We start from the raw sequence: 18658 nt of genomic DNA on the forward strand, positions 1-18658 counted from the left end.
CCACTAAATAAAGTTATTAACCCCTAAACCTCTGGCCTCCCACATCACTGCCACTAAATAAACTTATTAACCCCTAAACCGACAGCCCCCACATCGCAAAAACTAAATTAAACTATTAACCCCTAAACCTAACAACCCCCTAACTTTAAATTAAAATTACAAGATCCCTATCTTAAAATAAATAAAACCTTACCTGGGATATTAAAAAATCCTAATTTAAACTATAAATGAAACTAACATTACTATTATACTAAAATTAAAATAACTATCAATTAAATAAATTAAATTACACATTAAAAAAACTAACTACAAAAAAAATGTAATCTACAATTACAAAAAATACTAAATTACAAAAAAATAACAAACACTAAATTACGAAAAATAACAAACGGAATTATCAGCTCATTTACCTGAAAGAAAATACAAAGACCCCCCAACAGTAAAACCCACCCAACCCCCCAAAATAAAAAACCTAACTCTAACAAAAAAGTAAGCTACCCATAGCCCTGAAAAGGGCATTTGTATGGGCATTGCTCTTTTTCTTGCACTGAAAAGGGCATTCAGCTCTTTTAAGATAGCCCAAACCCTAATCTAAAAAAAACTCCACCCCAAAAAAGTTTAAAAAAACACTAACCCCCAACGATCCATTAACAGTTTCTGAAGTCCGGACATCCAGGTAACGAGGTCTTCATCCATCCAGGTGGCATCTTCTATCTTCATCCTGGGGGCGTCTTCTATATTCATCCCGGCAGCGGGCAGCAGGTCCATCCTGAAGACATCCAGCACGGAGCATACTCTTGATACGGTCGCCGCCGTATATTGAATCTTCAATGCAAGGGAGCCTTTTCAAAATGACGTCCCTTGCATTCCTATTGGTTGATTTGATTATTGAAATTCAAATCAGCCAATAGGATGAGAGCTACTGAAATTCTATTGGCTATTCAAATCAGCCAATAGAATTTCAGCAGCTCTCATCCTATTAGCTGATTTGAACAGCCAATAAGATTTCAGTAGCTCTCGTATTTATGGCTGATTTGAATTTCAAAAATAAAAACAACCAATAAGAATACAAGGGACGCCATTTTGAAAAGGCTCCCTTGCATTGAAGATTCAGTATATGACGGCAACCGTATGAAGAGCAAAAACAGTCTAAGGTAAGACCAGCAACCACAGGTAAAGTCTTGTCTGGCTAGTTGCACATAGGAAAAAGCTGGCGACCCCCAGCCACACAGAAATCCAAATGAAAAATCCTCAGCACCTTTTCAATGAATAAAATGTGCTTTATTTATTACACATAAACAGAAAGTTATGCGATGTTTCGGGAACACGGTCCCTTAATTATGCATACTAAACAGTGCCCCTGTACCTTAACTTAAAGGTGAGACTAACCAATCACAAAACCGTATTTTGAACACTCCCTCCATCTTAACATTTTTCGAGAGGCAGAGGTAATGCTGCCCTCTACTGTTCACAATCGGAATGAAATTCTAGAATTTTAAAGTCTAACAATACAAAGATACAAATAGCACTAGTCAGGTGAAAATTAACACTCAATGGCATAGAAATATATAAAAATGACAATAAACAATATACAATGTCATAAACATTTGAATATAAAAACAATATACACATATAGAAATAAGACCAAAAAATGAAAGTAGAAACCCATATATATGATATATTCCTAGAGAAAGACTGATAGGTCCAAATCCCTATTTAGTCCATTAGGGTACATAGAGTACAATTTATGGATCCAGAATGCCTCCTTCTGTTTCAAGAGGCGTTCTCTATCTTATCCTCCCTAGGTGTATCCATATGGTCAATAATTTGCCACCTGATTTGATTAATTTGATGGCCACTTTCCAAAAAATGACATGCTACAGCGGCTTGGATATCACCCTTCCTAATATTAGATTTATGTTGATTCAATCTCTCTCTCTCATCTTTGGTGTTGTTTTCCCTATGTAAATTTTAGAGCATGGTCATTTTATCATGTAGACTACAAATACTGAGTTACAAGTCTAGTGTGATTTTAATTTAAATTTATGTCCACTTCTTGGGTGAACAAATTCACATCCTTTGATGACTGAATGACAATTGCTACAGTTTAGACATGGATAACAACCTGCATTCTTTTCAGTGATGTATCTTGTTTTACTAATGCATTTAGGACCCATATCACTAAGATTCTTAACTCTCTTATGTGCCATAATGGGAATTTTCTGTAATAGGTCTACATTTTTATTGCACGTTTGAATTATGTGCCAATGTTTCCTTATAATATTGGATATTTTTTCACTATAATCATTAAATTGTGATACAAAAATGAGACTCTCATCATCAGGTTTTTTCTCTTTATTTTGTACAATGCCTTATTTTTTATTTTATGGGTTTCTCACTCAACAAGCTCCTTAGGGTATCCTCTTTCCAGGAATTTTTCACCCATTTCTTTAAATCTTATTTTTTTTAAAGACTCATCACTGACGTTTCTATTCACCCTCATTAACTGACTTCTTGGAAGTGAATTTTTCAAACTTTGATTATGGAAACTGTCATATCAGAGAAGGGTGTTACGATCACTATCTTTACGATGTAGATCTATTTTTAATTCAGTACCCTTCTTATATACGACAGTATCCAAAAATACCATACTCTCTTCACTGGCTACTAAAGTGAACTCCAAGTCATTGACTTCCTGATTAAACTCATTCACAAATTGTCTTAACGAGTCTACGTTGTCCCACCATATGCCAAACACGTCATCGATGACACGCCACCATGTGGCTCCATACTGTAAAAACAGATGTTTGCTATAATTTCCTCAAAATGATTCATATACAGGTTGGCATATGATGGGGCAACGTTAGACCCCATGGTGGTCCCCTTCTTTTGAACATACCAGGTATCTCTAAAAAGGAAATAATTGTAATACAGTACAATTCTCAATAGTTCCTTGAAAAAATCTATTTGTGCAGTGTTGTATTGAGTACTACTCGATAATAAATGACTGATTACCCCTATTCCACTTTCGTGCTTAATGGATGTCTATAGACTTTTAACATCTAAACTGAATAAAATATATTTAGTGTTCTCAAATGTTAATGTAGATCGCTTTTGTATAAAGTCTCCAGTATCCTTAATAAAAGATGTCATTCTCTCAACGTAAGGTTGCAATACCCTAGAAAATTCTAGAAATTTAGCTATATTTGTGAATACTGACTCTACATTGGACACAATAGGGCTCCCAGGTGTTCCTGTAAATTCTTGTGTACCTTAGGTACCGCATAAAACACTGGTGTTCTAGGGTATTCATTGTAAAGATAATCGTTCATCTTTTTATCTATGATACATTTTATAATTGCTCCCTCTAATATTCTCTTCATTTCCTTTTGAATTTTAAAAATAGGATTAGTGTCCAATACCTAATATGTATTGGGGTCGCTAAGTTGTGTATTGATCTCTTGAATATAATAGTCTTTATCAAGTACTACTGTAGCTCCGTCCTTATCCACTCTTTTTATGACAATATATCTTTTTTTAATCGATTCAATGGTCTTAAATTCATCCTTAGACAAATTTTGTATATCTCTTTTGTTCTTATTTTTAGTCTGAATTATCTTACGGCTAGATTAAGAGTTTTGCATTAGAGGCTATGTGGTGCTAACGAGCAGTTTTCCCTCACCGCTCACTTACCTGCAGAGCTGGTATTACAAGTTTTTACAAACCCGGCGTTAAAAGGCAAGAAGTGAGCGTTGAGCAAAATTGTGCTTCTTACCGCACTCCAATACCAGCGCTCCTTAAGTCAGCGGTGAGCTGGTCGTACGTGCTCGTACACGATTTCCCCATAGGAATCAATGGGGAGAGACAGCTGAGAAAAAGTCTAACACCTTCAAAAAAGCAGCGTAAAGCTCAGTAACGCAGCCCCATTGATTCATATGGGGAAACACATTTTATGTTTACACCTAACACCCTAACATGTACCCCGAGTCTAAACACCCCTAATCTTACACTTATTAACCCCTAATCTGCCACCCCTGACATCGCTGACACCTACATTATACTTATTGACCCCTAATCTGCCACTCCAGACATCGCCGCCACCTACATTATACTTATGAACCCCTAATCTGCTGCCCCCAACATAGCCAACACCTACATTATATTTATTAACCCCTAATCTGCCACCACCAACATCACCGCCACTATAATAAACATATTAACCTCTAAACCGCCGCACTCCTGCATCGCAAACACTATTTAAATAGTATTAACCCCTAATCTGCCGTCCCTAACATCGCCGCCACCTACCTATATTTAATGACCCCTAATCTGCTGCCCCAATGTCGCCGCCACTATACTAGGGGGGGTAGTTATCAACGTGTCAACTTTCCTGCCTTCGCCGGCCCAATACGCCCGCCTAAGCTCGCCTCACATCGCCGCCGCGGACCTGAAAAATTTTGACAAAGTTATCAAATAAAGCTGTCAAAAAGCCGCGGGGCGATGAGCAGCGGACTGTGAGAGTTATCACTCATCCGATCTCGCTGCTCTTCGGCTTTTTCCCAGCTTTATTGCTAGCCTGTCACTAAGCACTCACACTAACTACACTGTTCTACCCCCTATACCGGCGCCCCCGGAGCCCCCCGCAACTAAATAAAGTTATTAAGCCCTAAACCGCCGCTCCTAGACCCTGCCGCAACTCTGATAAATGTATTAACCCCTAAACCGCCGCACCCGGACACCGCTGCCACCTACATTATACATATTAACCCCTATCCTGCCCCCCCTACACCGTCGCCACCTATAATAAATTTATTAACCCCTATCCTGCCCCCCACTACACCGCCGCCACTGTAATAAATTTATTAACCCCAAAACCTAAGTCTAACACTAACCCTAACACCCCCCTAACTTAAATATTAATTAAATAAATCTAAATAATATTTCTATTATGAACTAAATTAATCCTATTTAAAACTAAATACTTACCTTTAAAATAAACCCTAATATAGCTACAATATAAATAATAATTATATTGTAGCTATCTTAGGATTTATTTTTATTTTACAGGCAAATTTCAATTTATTTTAACTAGGTACAATAGCTATTAAATAGTTATTAACTATTTAAAAGCTTACCTAGCTAAAATAAAGAGAAATTTACCTGTAAAATAAAAACAATTACACCTAACACTACACTATACTTTAATAAATTATTCCTATTTAAAACTAAATACTTACCTTTAAAATAAACCCTAATATAGTAGCTACAATATAAATAATAATTATATTGTAGCTATCTTAGGATTTATTTTTATTTTACAGGTAACTTTGTATTTATTTTAGCTAGTTAGAATAGTTATTAAATAGTTATTAACTATTTAATAACTACCTAGCTAAAATAAATACAAAATTACCTGTAAAATAAATCCTAACCTAAGTTACAATTAAACCTAACACTACACTATCATTAAATAAATTAAATAAATTACCTACAAATAACTACAATTAAATACAATTACATAAACTAACTAAAGTACAAAAAATAAAAAAAGCTAAGTTACAAAAAATAAAAAAAAATTGGTTACAAACATTTTAAAAATATTACAACAATTTTAAGCTACTTACACCTAATCTAAGCCCCCTAATAAAATAACAAACCCCCCCAAAATAAAAAAATGCCCTACCCTATTCTAAATTAAAAAAGTTCAAAGCTCTTTTACCTTACCAGCCCTTAAAAGGGCCATTTGTGGGGCATGCCCCAAAGAATTCAGCTCTTTTGCCTGTAAAAGAAAAATACAACCATCGAAACAGCCAATAGAATGTGAGCTCAATCTGATTGGCTGATTGGATCAGCCAATCGGATTGAACTTGAATCTGATTGGCTGATTCAATCAGCTAATCAGATTTTTCCTACCTTAATTCCGATTGGCTGATAGAATCCTATCAGCCAATCGGAATTGAAGGGACGCCATCTTGGATGACGTCCCTTAAAGGAGCCTTCATTCGTCGGTAGTCCGTCGGTAAAGAAGGATGTTCCGCGTCGGCGGGATGAAGATTCAAGACCCGGCTTGGAAGATGACATCGCCCGGATAGAAGACTTCTTCAGCGCCTCTTGGAAGATGACATCGCCCGGATGGAAGACTTTTTCAGCGCCGCTTGGAGGATCACTTCATCGGATGGAAGATTTCTTCAGCGCCGCTTGGAGGATCACTTCTGCCGGTCCGGGTCTCCTCTTCAGTTCCATCGGTGGCTCGGCTGAGTGAAGACGACTAAATTTAGGATGATCTTCAGGGGATTAGTGTTAGGTTATTTTAAGGGGGGTTTGGGTTAGATTAGAGGTATGTGGGTGGTGGGTTTTAATGTTGGGGGGGTTGTATTTTTCTTTTACAGGCAAAAGAGCTGAATTCTTTGGGGCATGCCCCACAAATGGCCCTTTTAAGGGCTGGTAAGGTAAAAGAGCTTTGAACTTTTTTAATTTAGAATAGGGTAGGGCATTTTTTATTTTGGGGGGGTTTGTTATTTTATTAGGGGGCTTAGATTAGATGTAAGTAGCTTAAAATTGTTGTAATATTTTTAAAATGTTTGTAACCTATTTTTTTTATTTTTTGTAACTTAGCTTTTTTTATTTTTTGTACTTTAGTTAGTTTATGTAATTGTATTTAATTGTAGTTATTTGTAGGTAATTTATTTAATTTATTTAATGATAGTGTAGTGTTAGGTTTAATTGTAACTTAGGTTAGGATTTATTTTACAGGTGATTTTGTATTTCTTTTAGCTAGGTAGTTATTAAATAGTTAATAGCTATTTAATAACTATTCTAACTAGCTAAAATAAATACAAAGTTACCTGTAAAATAAATATAATTCCTAAAATAGCTACAATGTAATTATTAATTACATTGTAGCTATCTTAGGGTTTATTTTATAGGTAAGTATTTAGTTTTAAATAGGAATAATTTATTAAAGTATAGTGTAGTGTTAGGTGTAATTGTAACTTAGGTTAGTTTTTATTTTACAGGTAAATTTCTCTTTATTTTAGCTAGGTAAGCTATTAAATAGTTAATAACTATTTAATAGCTATTGTACCTAGTTAAAATAAATTGAAATTTGCCTGTAAAATAAAAATAAATCCTAAGATAGCTACAATATAATTATTATTTATATTGTAGCTATATTAGGGTTTATTTTAAAAGTAAGTATTTAGTTTTAAATAGGATTAATTTAGTTAATAAGAGAAATATTATTTAGATTTATTTAATTAATATTTAAGTTAGGGGGTGTTAGGGTTAGTGTTAGACTTAGGTTTAGGGGTTAATAATTTTATTACAGTGGCGGCGGTATAGTGGGGGGCAGGATAGGGGTTAATAAATGTATTATAGGTGGCGACGGTGTAGGGGGGCAGATTAGGGGTTAATAAATTTAATATAGTTTGCGGTGGGCTCCAGGAGCGGCGGTTTAGGGGTTAATATGTATAGAGTAGCTTGCGGTGGGCTCCGGGAGCGGTGGTTTAGGGGGTAATAACTTTATTTAGTTGCGGCGGTGTAGGGGGGACAGATTAGTGGTGTTTAGACTCGGGGTACATGTTAGGGTGTTAGGTGTAGACAGTTCCCATAGGAATCAATGGGATGTCTGGCAGCAGCGAACTTGTACTTTTGCTATGGTCAGACTCCTATTGATTCCTATGGGATCCGCCGCCTCCAGGGTTGCGGTTTGAAAACCAGGTACGCTGGGCCGGAAAAGTGCCGAGCGTACCTGCTAGTTTTTTGATAACTAGCAAAAGTAGTCAGATTGTGCCGAACTTGTGTGCGGAACATCTGGAGTGACATAAGAATCGATCTGTGTCGGACTGAGTCCGGCGGATCGAAGTTTACGTCACAAAATTCTACTTTTGCCGGTCTCTAGCCTTTGATAACTAAGGCGAATCAGCCTCGCCACAAATACGCTGCGGAATTCCAGCGTATTTGAGGTTGACGGCTTGATAACTAGGCCTCTAAATGTATTAACCCCTAAACCTAAGTCTAACCCTAACCCTAACACCCCCTAACTTAAATATAATTACAATAAATCTTAATAAAAATTAATATTATTACCTAAATAGTTACATTGTACCTATCTTAGGGTTTATTTTTATTTTATAGGCAAGTTCGTATTTATTTTAACTAGGTACAATAGTTTTTAAATAGTTATTAACTATTTAATAACTACCTAGCTAAAATAAATACAAAAGTACCTGTAAAATAAAACCTAACCTAAGTTACAATATCACCTAACACTACACTACAATTAAATAAATTAACTACATTAAAAACAATAAAATAAAATAAATTAGCTAAAGTACAAAAACAAACACTAAATTACGGAAAATAATAAACAAATTAAAAAGATATTTAAACTAATTACACCTAATCTAATAGCCCTATCAAAGTAAAAAAAGCCCCCCCCAAAATAAAAAAAAACCCTAGCCTAAACTAAACTATCAATAGCCCTTAAAAGGGCCTTTTGCGGGGCATTGCCCCAAAGAAATCAGCTCTTTTACCTGTAAAAACAACCCCCCCAACAGTAAAACCCACCACCCACACAACTAACCCCTCAAATAAAATACTATCTAAAAAACCTAAGCTCCCCATTGCCCTGAAAAGGGCATTCGTATGGGCATTGCCCTTAAAAGGGCAGTTAGCTCTATTGCAGGCCCAAACCATAACCTAAAAATAAAACCCACCCAATACACCCTTAAAAAAACCTAACACTAACCCCCTGAAGATCGACTTACAGTTCTGAAGACCGAACATTCATCCTCAAGGAAGCAGCAAAAGTCTTCATCCAAGCCGGGCCGAAGTCCTCAATGAAGCCGGGAGAAGTCTTCATCCAGACGGCATATTCCATCTTCATCCATCTGATGCGGAGCGGGTCCATCTTCAAGACATCCGATGCGGAGCATCCTCTTCATCCGACGACTAAAGATGAATGAAGGTACCTTTAAGTGACATCATCCAAGATGGCGTCCCTTAGATTCCAATTGGCTGATAGAATTCTATCAGCCAATCGGAATTAAAGTAGAAAAAATCCTATTGGCTGATGCAATCCTGTTGGCTGATCTAATCAGCCAATATGATTGAGCTTGCATTCTATTGGCTGATTGGAACTGCGCATCAGCCAATAGGATTTTTTCTACCTTAATTCCAATTGGCTGATTCTAAATTCTATCAGCCAATCGGAATCTAAGGGACGCCATCTTGGATGATGTCACTTAAAGGTACCTTCATTGAGTAAGAAGACTCCGGATGAAGAGGATGCTCTGCGTTGGATGTCTTGAAGATAGACTCACTCCGCGTCGGATGGATGAAGATAGAAGATGCCGTCTGGATGAAGACTTCTGCCCGTCTGGAGGACCACTTTGCCCGGCTTGGATGAAGACTTCTCCCGGCTTCGTTGAGGACTTCTGCCGCTTCCTTGAGAATGGATGGATGTCCGGTCTTCAGAACTGTAAGTCGATCTTCAGGGGGTTAGTGTTAGGTTTTTTTTAAGGGTGTATTGGGTGGGTTTTATTTTTAGGTTAAGGTTTGGGCCTGCAATAGAGCTAAATGCCCTTTTAATGGGGAGCTTAGGTTTTTTTAGATAGTATTTTAATTGGGGGGTTGGTTGTGTGGGTGGTTAGTTTTACTGTTGGGGGGGTTGTTTGTATTTTTTTTTTACAAGTAAAAGAGCTGATTTCTTTGGGGCAATGCCCCGCAAAAGGCCCTTTTAAGGGATTAGGTGTAATTAGTTTAAATATCTTGTAATTTGTTTATTATTTGCTGTAATTTAGTGGGGGGTTGTACTTTAGCTAATTTAATTAAATTTATTTAATTGTTTTTAATATAGTTAATTTATTTAATTGTATGGTTATGTTAGGTGTTATTGTAACTTAGGTTAGGTTTTATTTTACAGGTACTTTTGTATTTATTTTAGCTAGGTAGTTATTAAATAATTAATAACTATTTAATAACTATTCTACCTAGTTAAAATAAATACAAACTTGCCTGTAAAATAAAAATAAACCCTAAGATAGCTACAATGTAACTATTAGTTATATTGTAGCTAGCTTAGGGTTTATTTTATAGGTAAGTATTTAGTTTTAAATAGGAATTATTAAGGTAATAATATTAATTTGTATTGATTTATTGTAATTATATTTAAGTTAGGGGGTGTTAGGGTTAGACTTAGGTTTAGGGGTTAATACATTTAGTATAGTGGCAGCGACGTTGGGGGTGGCAGATTAGGGGTTAATAAATGTAGGTAGGTGGCGGCGATGTTAGGGACGGCAGATTAGGGGTTAATAATATTTAAATAGTGTTTGTGATGCGGGAGTTGCGGCGATGTCCGGAGCGGCAGATTAGGGGTTAAAAAATTTATTTTAGTGTTTGCGATGCAGGAGGGCCTTGGTTTAGGGGTTAATATGTAGTTTATGGGTGTTAGTGTACTTTTTAGCACTTTAGTTATGAGTTTTATGTTACGGCGTTGCACCATAAAACTCTTAACTACTGACTTTTAAATGCGTTAGGGATCTTGGAGGTAGATGGTGTACCGCTCACTTTTTGGCCTCCCAGGACAGACTTGTAATATCAGCGCTATGGAAGTCCCATAGAAAAAAGAATTTACGAAGTTTACGTAAGTCGTTTTGTGGTAAGGCCAAAGAAGTGTGCGGTGCCCCTAAACCTGCAAGACTCATAATAGCAGCAGGCATAAATAAGCAGCGTTAGGACCTCTTAACACTGCTTTTTTACCATAACGCACAACTCGTAATCTAGCCGTATGTTTGTAATGTATTGATGTCTGATAATACTAACTTCAAAAAAGTTTCCAGACTACTATTCTGTATAGCCGGAGTAAAAGTACTTTTTTTATATAAGTTCTCTATAAATAACCGATAATAACTGAAAAAAGTCCAGGTCTTTATGGGGGTAAAAGGATAGTCCTTTCTCAAGTAATCCATACTCACTGTTGTTTAGAGTCTCATTTGAAATGTTAATTACTGTTTCCATGCTCTCCTCCTCCGATTTCCGTGGCCTCTTGTCTTCTTCTGCTTGTTGCCTTCTGTGCCGGTGCTTCCTTCCACCGCGGTGTTTCCCTCGTCGCTGGATAAAAAGTAGGTGATGACAACCCAGATGACTGTTCTGATGAAACTCTGCCCCCTTCTCTACGTTTGTTCTGCTGATAGGCTTGGCGGCCTTGACGCCTGAATGACGTAGTGGGGAATCCTTTGTTTGCATCCATGTACCCGGGTTTCCACTTGTACACATTGCCTTTAATATAGTCATCTTCATCCCGGATAAATTTAAGCCTTTTACGCTCTTGTATTTCTTTTATCACAATCCTACTAAAAAATTACTTGTTCTACTAGTTACTAGCAAAGATGGTCTTGAATACATAGATAACCTTTAAGTAATGAATGTATGCAGGTAAGGAAATGAGGTTTTATGTTAAGAAAAACTCAGAAACAAACCTGCAATTTATATAGACAAGTTTTACTTATGAAAAATAAAGCCCAACAAAGAATAAGAGCTGCAGAAGTAAAACAAAGCAGTCAAACAGCATGGAACTGATATAAATACAAAAATAGGAGACAAACCATTTGAATTAAAAGAATAAAGTCCCGGCAAAGGTACAGGTATATGCAGGACAAACTGATGGAGTATAAGTCCAGGGTAGCAGAAAAAATAAAAAATAAAATAATGTCCACAAAGCCTACAGTTAGATCAATCAGAAAACTGCATTTTAAACAAGCAGGATATTCTAAATAAGCAGGATGGCAAGGGATTCCTTAGCGAGAGTGAGGAAGCAAACACTGAAGGCAGATCAATCCGCTGGAGTAGAAAGTAGATCTGGCCGTTTTGTAATGAAAAGGCAAACAGCAAATAAACTTTATGTACTCACTGAGAAAGTAGTTTCCAACAGGACTTTAGGCAGGTAGAATTATGCATGCATGGAAATGGAATAAGCTGCAATAGAATGGGTTCTCCTGAAAAACTGCAGAGGGAAAAAACATAATTTATGTAAGAACTTACCTGATAAATTAATTTCTTTCATATTGGCAAGAGTCCATGAGCTAGTGACGTATGGGATATACAATCCTACCAGGAGGGGCAAAGTTTTCCAAACCTCAAAATGCCTATAAATACACCCCTCACCACACCCACAATTCAGCTTAACGAATAGCCAAGCAGTGGGGTGATAAAGAAAGGAGTAAAAAGCATCAACAAAGGAATTTGGAAATAATTGTGCTTTATACAAAAAAAATCATAAAAAAAGGGGTGGGCCTCATGGACTCTTGCCAATATGAAAGAAATTAATTTATCAGGTAAGTTCTTCCATAAATTATGTTTTCTTTTATGCAATTGGCAAGAGTCCATGAGCTAGTGACGTATGGGATAGCAATACCCAAGATGTGGAACTCCCCACAAGAGTGACTAGAGATGGAGGGATAAAACAATAACAGCCATTTTCTGCTAAAAAAACTTAAACATAAGCAGAGGAATTAAACTGAAACAGCTGCCTGAAGAACCTTTCTACCAAAAACTGCTTCCGTAGAAGCAAAAACATCAAAACGGTAGAATTTAGTAAATGTATGCAAAGACCAAGTTGCTGCTTTGCAAATCTGATCAACTGAAGCTTCATTCTTAAAAGCCCACGAAGTAGAGACTGATCTAGTAGAATGAGCTGTAACTCTCTGAAGCGGGGCTTGACCCGACTCCAAATAAGTTTGATGAATCAAAAGCTTTAACCAAGATGCCAAGGAAACGGCAGAAGTCTTCTGACCTTTCCTGGAACCAGAAAAGATAACAAATAGACTAGAAGTCTTCCTGAAATCTTTAGTAGCTTCAACATAATATTTCAAAGCTCCTACCACATCCAAAGAATGTAAGGATCTCTCAAATGAATTCTTAGGATTAGGACACAAAGGGACAACAATTTCTCTATTAATGTTGTTATAATTCACAACCTTAGGTAAGAATTTAAATGAAGTCCGCAAAACCGCCTTATCCTGATGAAAAATAAGAAAAGGAGATTCACAAGAAAGAGCAGATAATTCAGAAACTCTTCTAGCAGAAGAGATGGCCAAAAGGAACAACACTTTCCAAGAAAGTAATTTAATGTCCAAAGAATGCATAGGCTCAAATAGAGGAGCCTGTAAAGCCTTCAAAACCAAATTTAAACTCCAAGGAGAAGAGATTGATTTAATGACAGGCTTGATACTGACCAAAGCCTGTACAAAACAGTGAATATCAGGAAGCTTAGCAATCTTTCTGTGAAATAAAACAGAAAGAGCAGAGATTTGTCCTTTTAATGAACTTGCAGACAAACCCTTATCCAAACCATCCTGAAGAAACTGTAAAATTCTAGGAATTCTAAAAGAATGCCAAGAGAATTTATGAGAAGAACACCATGAAATGTAAGTCTTCCAAACTCAGTAATAAATCTTTCTAGACACAGATTTGCGAGCATGCAACATAGTATTAATCACTGAGTCAGAGAAACCTCTATGACAAGGCGCTAGGCGTTCAATTTACATACCTTCAAATTTAATGATTTGAGATCCTGATGGAAAAACGGACCTTGAGATAGAAGGTCTAGCCTTAATGGAAGTGGCCAAGTTTGGCAACTGGACATTCGAACAAGATCCGCATACCAAAACCTGTGAGGCCATGCTGGAGCTACCAGCAACACAAACAATTGTTCCATGATGATTTTGGAGATCACTATTGGAAGATAAACTAGAGGCAGAAAAATATAAGCAAGCAAGCAATCCGAGATACTTCTTTCATAACTTGGGGACTGTGAGACCCACCCTGATTATTGACATATGCCACAGTTGTGATATTGTCTGTCTGAAAACAAATAAACGGTTCTCTCTTCAACAGAGGCCAAACCTGAAGTGCCCTGAAAATCGCACTGAGTTCCAAAATATTGATTGGTAATCTTGCCTATTGAGATTTCCAAACCCCTTGTGCTGTCAGAGATCCCCCAGACAGCTCCCCAACCTGAAAGACTTGCATCTGTTGTGATTACAGTCCAGGTTGGACAAACAAAAGAGGCCCCTAGAACTATACGATGGTGATCTAACCACCAAGTTAGAGATAGTCGAACATTGGGATTGAAGGATATTAATTGTGATATCTTTGTATAATCCCTGCACCATTGGTTCAGCATACAAAACTGGAGAGGTCTCATGTGAAAATGAGCAAAGGGGATCGCGTCCGATGCTGCAGTCATGAGACCTAAAACTTCCATGCACATAGCTACTGAAGGGAATTATTGAGACTGAGGGGGGTAGTTATCAAGCCGTCTACTTTTCTGGCTTCGCCGGCCCAATACGCCCGCCTAAGCTCGCCTACCTTCGCCGCCGCGGACCTGAAAAAATACGCCTAAGTTATCAAATAAAGCTGTCAAAAAGCCGCGGGGCGATGAGCAGCGGACTGTGACAGTTATCACTCATCCGATCTCGCTGCCCTTCGGCTTTTTCCCAGCTTTATTGCTAGCCTGTCACTAAGCACTCACACTAAACTACACTGCTCTACCCCCTATACCGGCGCCCCCGGAGCCTCCCGCAACTCAATAAAGTTACTAACCCCTAAACCGCCGCTCCTAGACCCCGCCGCAACTCTTATAAATGTATTAACCCCTAAACCGCCGCTCCTTGACCCCGCCGCAAGTCTTATAAATGTATTAACCCCTAAACCGCCGCTCCCGGACACCGCTGCCACCTACAGTATACCTAGTAACCCCTATCCTGCCCCCCACTACGCCGCCGCCACTGTAATAAAATAATTAACCCCTAAACCTAAGTCTAACCCTAACCCTAACGCCCCCCTAACTTAAATATTAATTAAATAAATCTAAATAAATTAACTCTTATTAACTAAATGAATCCTATTTAAAACTAAATACTTACCTTTAAAATAAACCCTAATATAGCTACAATATAAATAATAATTATATTCTAGCTATCTTAGGATTTATTTTTATTTTACAGGTACCTTTCAATTTATTTTAACCAGGTACAATAGCTATTAAATAGTTATTAACTATTTAATAGCTTACCTAGCTAAAATAAAGAGAAATGTACCTGTGAAATAAATCCTAACCTAAGTTACAATTACACCTAACACTACACTATACTTTAATAAATTATTCCTATTTAAAACTAAATACTTACCTGTAAAATAAACCCTAAGATAGCTACAATATAATTAATAATTATATTATAGCTATCTTAGGATTTATATTTATTTTACAGGTATCTTTGTATTTCTTTTAGCTAGTTAGAATAGTTATTAAATAGTTAATAACTATTTAATAACTACCTAGCTAAAAGAAATACAAAATTACCTGTAAAATAAATCCTAACCTAAGTTACAATTAAACCTAATACTACACTATCATTAAATTAATTAAATAAACTACCTACAAATAACTACAATTAAATACAATTACATAAACTAACTAAAGTACAAAAAATAAAAAAAGCTACGTTACAAAAAATAAAAAAATAAGTTACAAACATGTTAAAAATATTACAACAATTTTAAGCTACTTACACCTAATCTAAGCCCCCTGATAAAATAACAAACCCCCCCAAAATAAAAAAATTCCCTACCCTATTCTAAATTAAATAAATTTCAAAGCTCTTTTACCTTACCAGCCCTTAAAAGGGCCATTTGTGGGGGCATGCCCCAAAGAAAACAGCTCTTTTGCCTGTAAAAGAAAAATACAACCCCCCCCAACATTAAAACCCACCACCCACATACCCCTAATCTAACCCAAACCCCCCTTACAAAAACCTAACACTAATCCCCTGAAGATCATCCTACCTTGAGTCGTCTTCACTCAGCCGAGCCACCGATGGAACTGAAGAGGACATCCGGAGCGGAAGAAGTTAATCCTCCAAGCGGCGCTGAAGAAATCTTCCATCCGATGAAGTCATCATCCAGGCGGCGCTGAAGAAAAGTCTTCGATCCGGCCGATGTCATCTTCAAAGAGGCGCTGAAGAGGTCTTCTATCCGGGCGAAGTCATCTTCCAAGCCGGGTCTTGAATCTTCCTTCCGCCGACGCGGAACCACCTTCTTCACCGACGGACTACGACGAATGACGGCTCCTTTAAGGGACGTCATCCAAGATGGCGTCCCCTCAATTCCGATTGGCTGATAGGATTCTATCAGCCAATCGGAATTAAGGTAGGAAAATCTGATTGGCTGATGGAATCAGCCAATCAGATTCAAGTTCAATCCGATTGGCTGATCCAATCAGCCAATCAGATTGAGCTCGCATTCTATTGGCTGATCGGAACAGCCAATAGAATGCGAGCTCAATCTGATTGGCTGATTCCATCAGCCAATCAGATTTTTCCTACCTTAATTCCGATTGGCTGATAGAATCCTATCAGCCAATCGGAATTGAGGGGACGCCATCTTGGATGACGTCCCTTAAAGGAGCCGTCATTCGTCGTAGTCCGTCGGTGAAGAAGGTGGTTCCGCGTCGGCGGAAGGAAGATTCAAGACCCAGCTTGGAAGATGACTTCGCCCGGATAGAAGACCTCTTCATCGCCTCTTTGAAGATGACATCGGCCGGATCGAAGACTTTTCTTCAGCGCCGCCTGGATGATGACTTCATCGGATGGAAGATTTCTTCAGCGCCGCTTGGAGGATTAACTTCTTCCGCTCCGGATGTCCTCTTCAGTTCCATCGGTGGCTCGGCTGAGTGAAGACGACTCAAGGTAGGATGATCTTCAGGGGATTAGTGTTAGGTTTTTGTAAGGGGGGTTTGGGTTAGATTAGGGGTATGTGGGTGGTGGGTTTTAATGTTGGGGGGGTTGTATTTTTCTTTTACAGGCAAAAGAGCTGAACTTTTTGGGGCATGCCCCCACAAATGGCCCTTTTAAGGGCTGGTAAGGTAAAAGAGCTTTGAAATTTATTTAATTTACAATAGGGTAGGGAATTTTTTTATTTTGGGGTGGTTTGTTATTTTATTAGGGGGCTTAGATTAGGTGTAAGTAGCTTAAAATTGTTGTAATATTTTTAACATGTTTGTAACTTATTTTTTTATTTTTTGTAACTTAGCTTTTTTTATTTTTTGTACTTTAGTTAGTTTATGTAATTGTATTTAATTGTAGTTATTTGTAGGTAGTTTATTTAATTAATTTAATGATAGTGTAGTATTAGGTTTAATTGTAACTTAGGTTAGGATTTATTTTACAGGTACATTTCTCTTTATTTTAGCTAGGTAAGCTATTAAATAGTTAATAACTATTTAATAGCTATTGTACCTGGTTAAAATAAATTGAAAGGTACCTGTAAAATAAAAATAAATCCTAAGATAGCTAGAATATAATTATTATTTATATTGTAGCTATATTAGGGTTTATTTTAAAGGTAAGTATTTAGTTTTAAATAGGATTCATTTAGTTAATAAGAGTTAATTTATTTAGATTTATTTAATTAATATTTAAGTTAGGGGGGCGTTAGGGTTAGGGTTAGACTTAGGTTTAGGGGTTAATAATTTTATTACAGTGGCGGCGGCGTAGTGGGGGGCAGGATAGGGGTTAATAAATTTATTATAGGTGGCGACGGTGTAGGGGGGGCAGATTAGGGGTTAATAAATTTATTATAGGTGGCGACGGTGTAGGGGGGGCAGGATAGGGGTTAATACATTTAATATAGGTTGCGGCGGGTTCAGGGAGCGGCGGTTTAGGGGTTAATACATTTATTATAGTTGCGGTGGGCTCCGGGAGCGGCGGTTTAGGGGTTAATATGTATAGAGTAGCTTGTGGTGGGCTCCGGGAGCGGCGGTTTAGGGGGTAATAACTTTATTTAGTTGCGGCGGTGTAGGGGGGACAGATTAGTGGTGTTTAGACTCGGGGTACATGTTAGGGTGTTAGGTGTAGACAGCTCCCATAGAAATCAATGGGATGTCTGTCAGCAGCGAACTTGTACTTTCGCTATGGTCAGACTCCCATTGATTCCTATGGGATCCGCCGCCTCCAGGGGTGGCGGATTGAAAACCAGGTACGCTGGGCCGTAAAAGTGCCGAGCGTACCTGCTAGTTTTTTGATAACTAGCAAAAGTAGTGAGAATGTGCCGCACTTGTGTGCGGAACATCTGGAGTGACGTAAGAATCGATCTGTGTCGGACTGAGTCCGGCGGATCGATGCTTACGTCACAAAATTCTACTTTTGCCGGTCTCGAGCCTTTGATAACTAAGGCGAATCAGCCTCGCCACAAATACGCTGCGGAATTCCAGCGTATTTGAGGTTGACGGCTTGATAACTAGGCCCCTGAAAGTTTCGACAAGCTGAAACCAATTTTAATCTTCTCTTGTCTGTTAGAGACAGAGTCATAGATACTGAATCTATCTGAAAACTAAAAAGGTGACCCTTGTCTGAGGAATCAAAGAACTTTTTGGTAAATTGATCCTCCAACTATGTCTTTGAAGAAACAACACTAGTTGATTGGTGTGAGATTCTGCAGAATGTAAAGACTGAGCTAGTACCAGGATATCGTCCAAATAAGGAAACACCGCAATACCCCGTTCTCTGATTACAGAGAGTAGGGCACCGAGAACTTTTGAAAAGATTCTTGGAGCTGTCGCTAGGCCAAATGGAAGAGCGACAAATTGGTAATGCTTGTC

The 18658-nt window shown here is 37.8% G+C and overlaps 1 protein-coding gene across 1 annotated transcript in view; it reads right to left on the reverse strand.

Moving 5' to 3' along the window:
* LOC128640326 (complement C1r subcomponent) overlaps nucleotides 1–18658 on the reverse strand; it is a gene marked incomplete at its 3' end in the record, with an annotated part of 259563 nt that overhangs the window by 1039 nt on the left and 239866 nt on the right.

The sequence above is a fragment of the Bombina bombina genome, chromosome 9 (genome assembly GCF_027579735.1).
Source record: "Bombina bombina isolate aBomBom1 chromosome 9, aBomBom1.pri, whole genome shotgun sequence".
In the NCBI taxonomy this organism is placed as follows: Eukaryota; Metazoa; Chordata; class Amphibia; order Anura; family Bombinatoridae; genus Bombina; species Bombina bombina.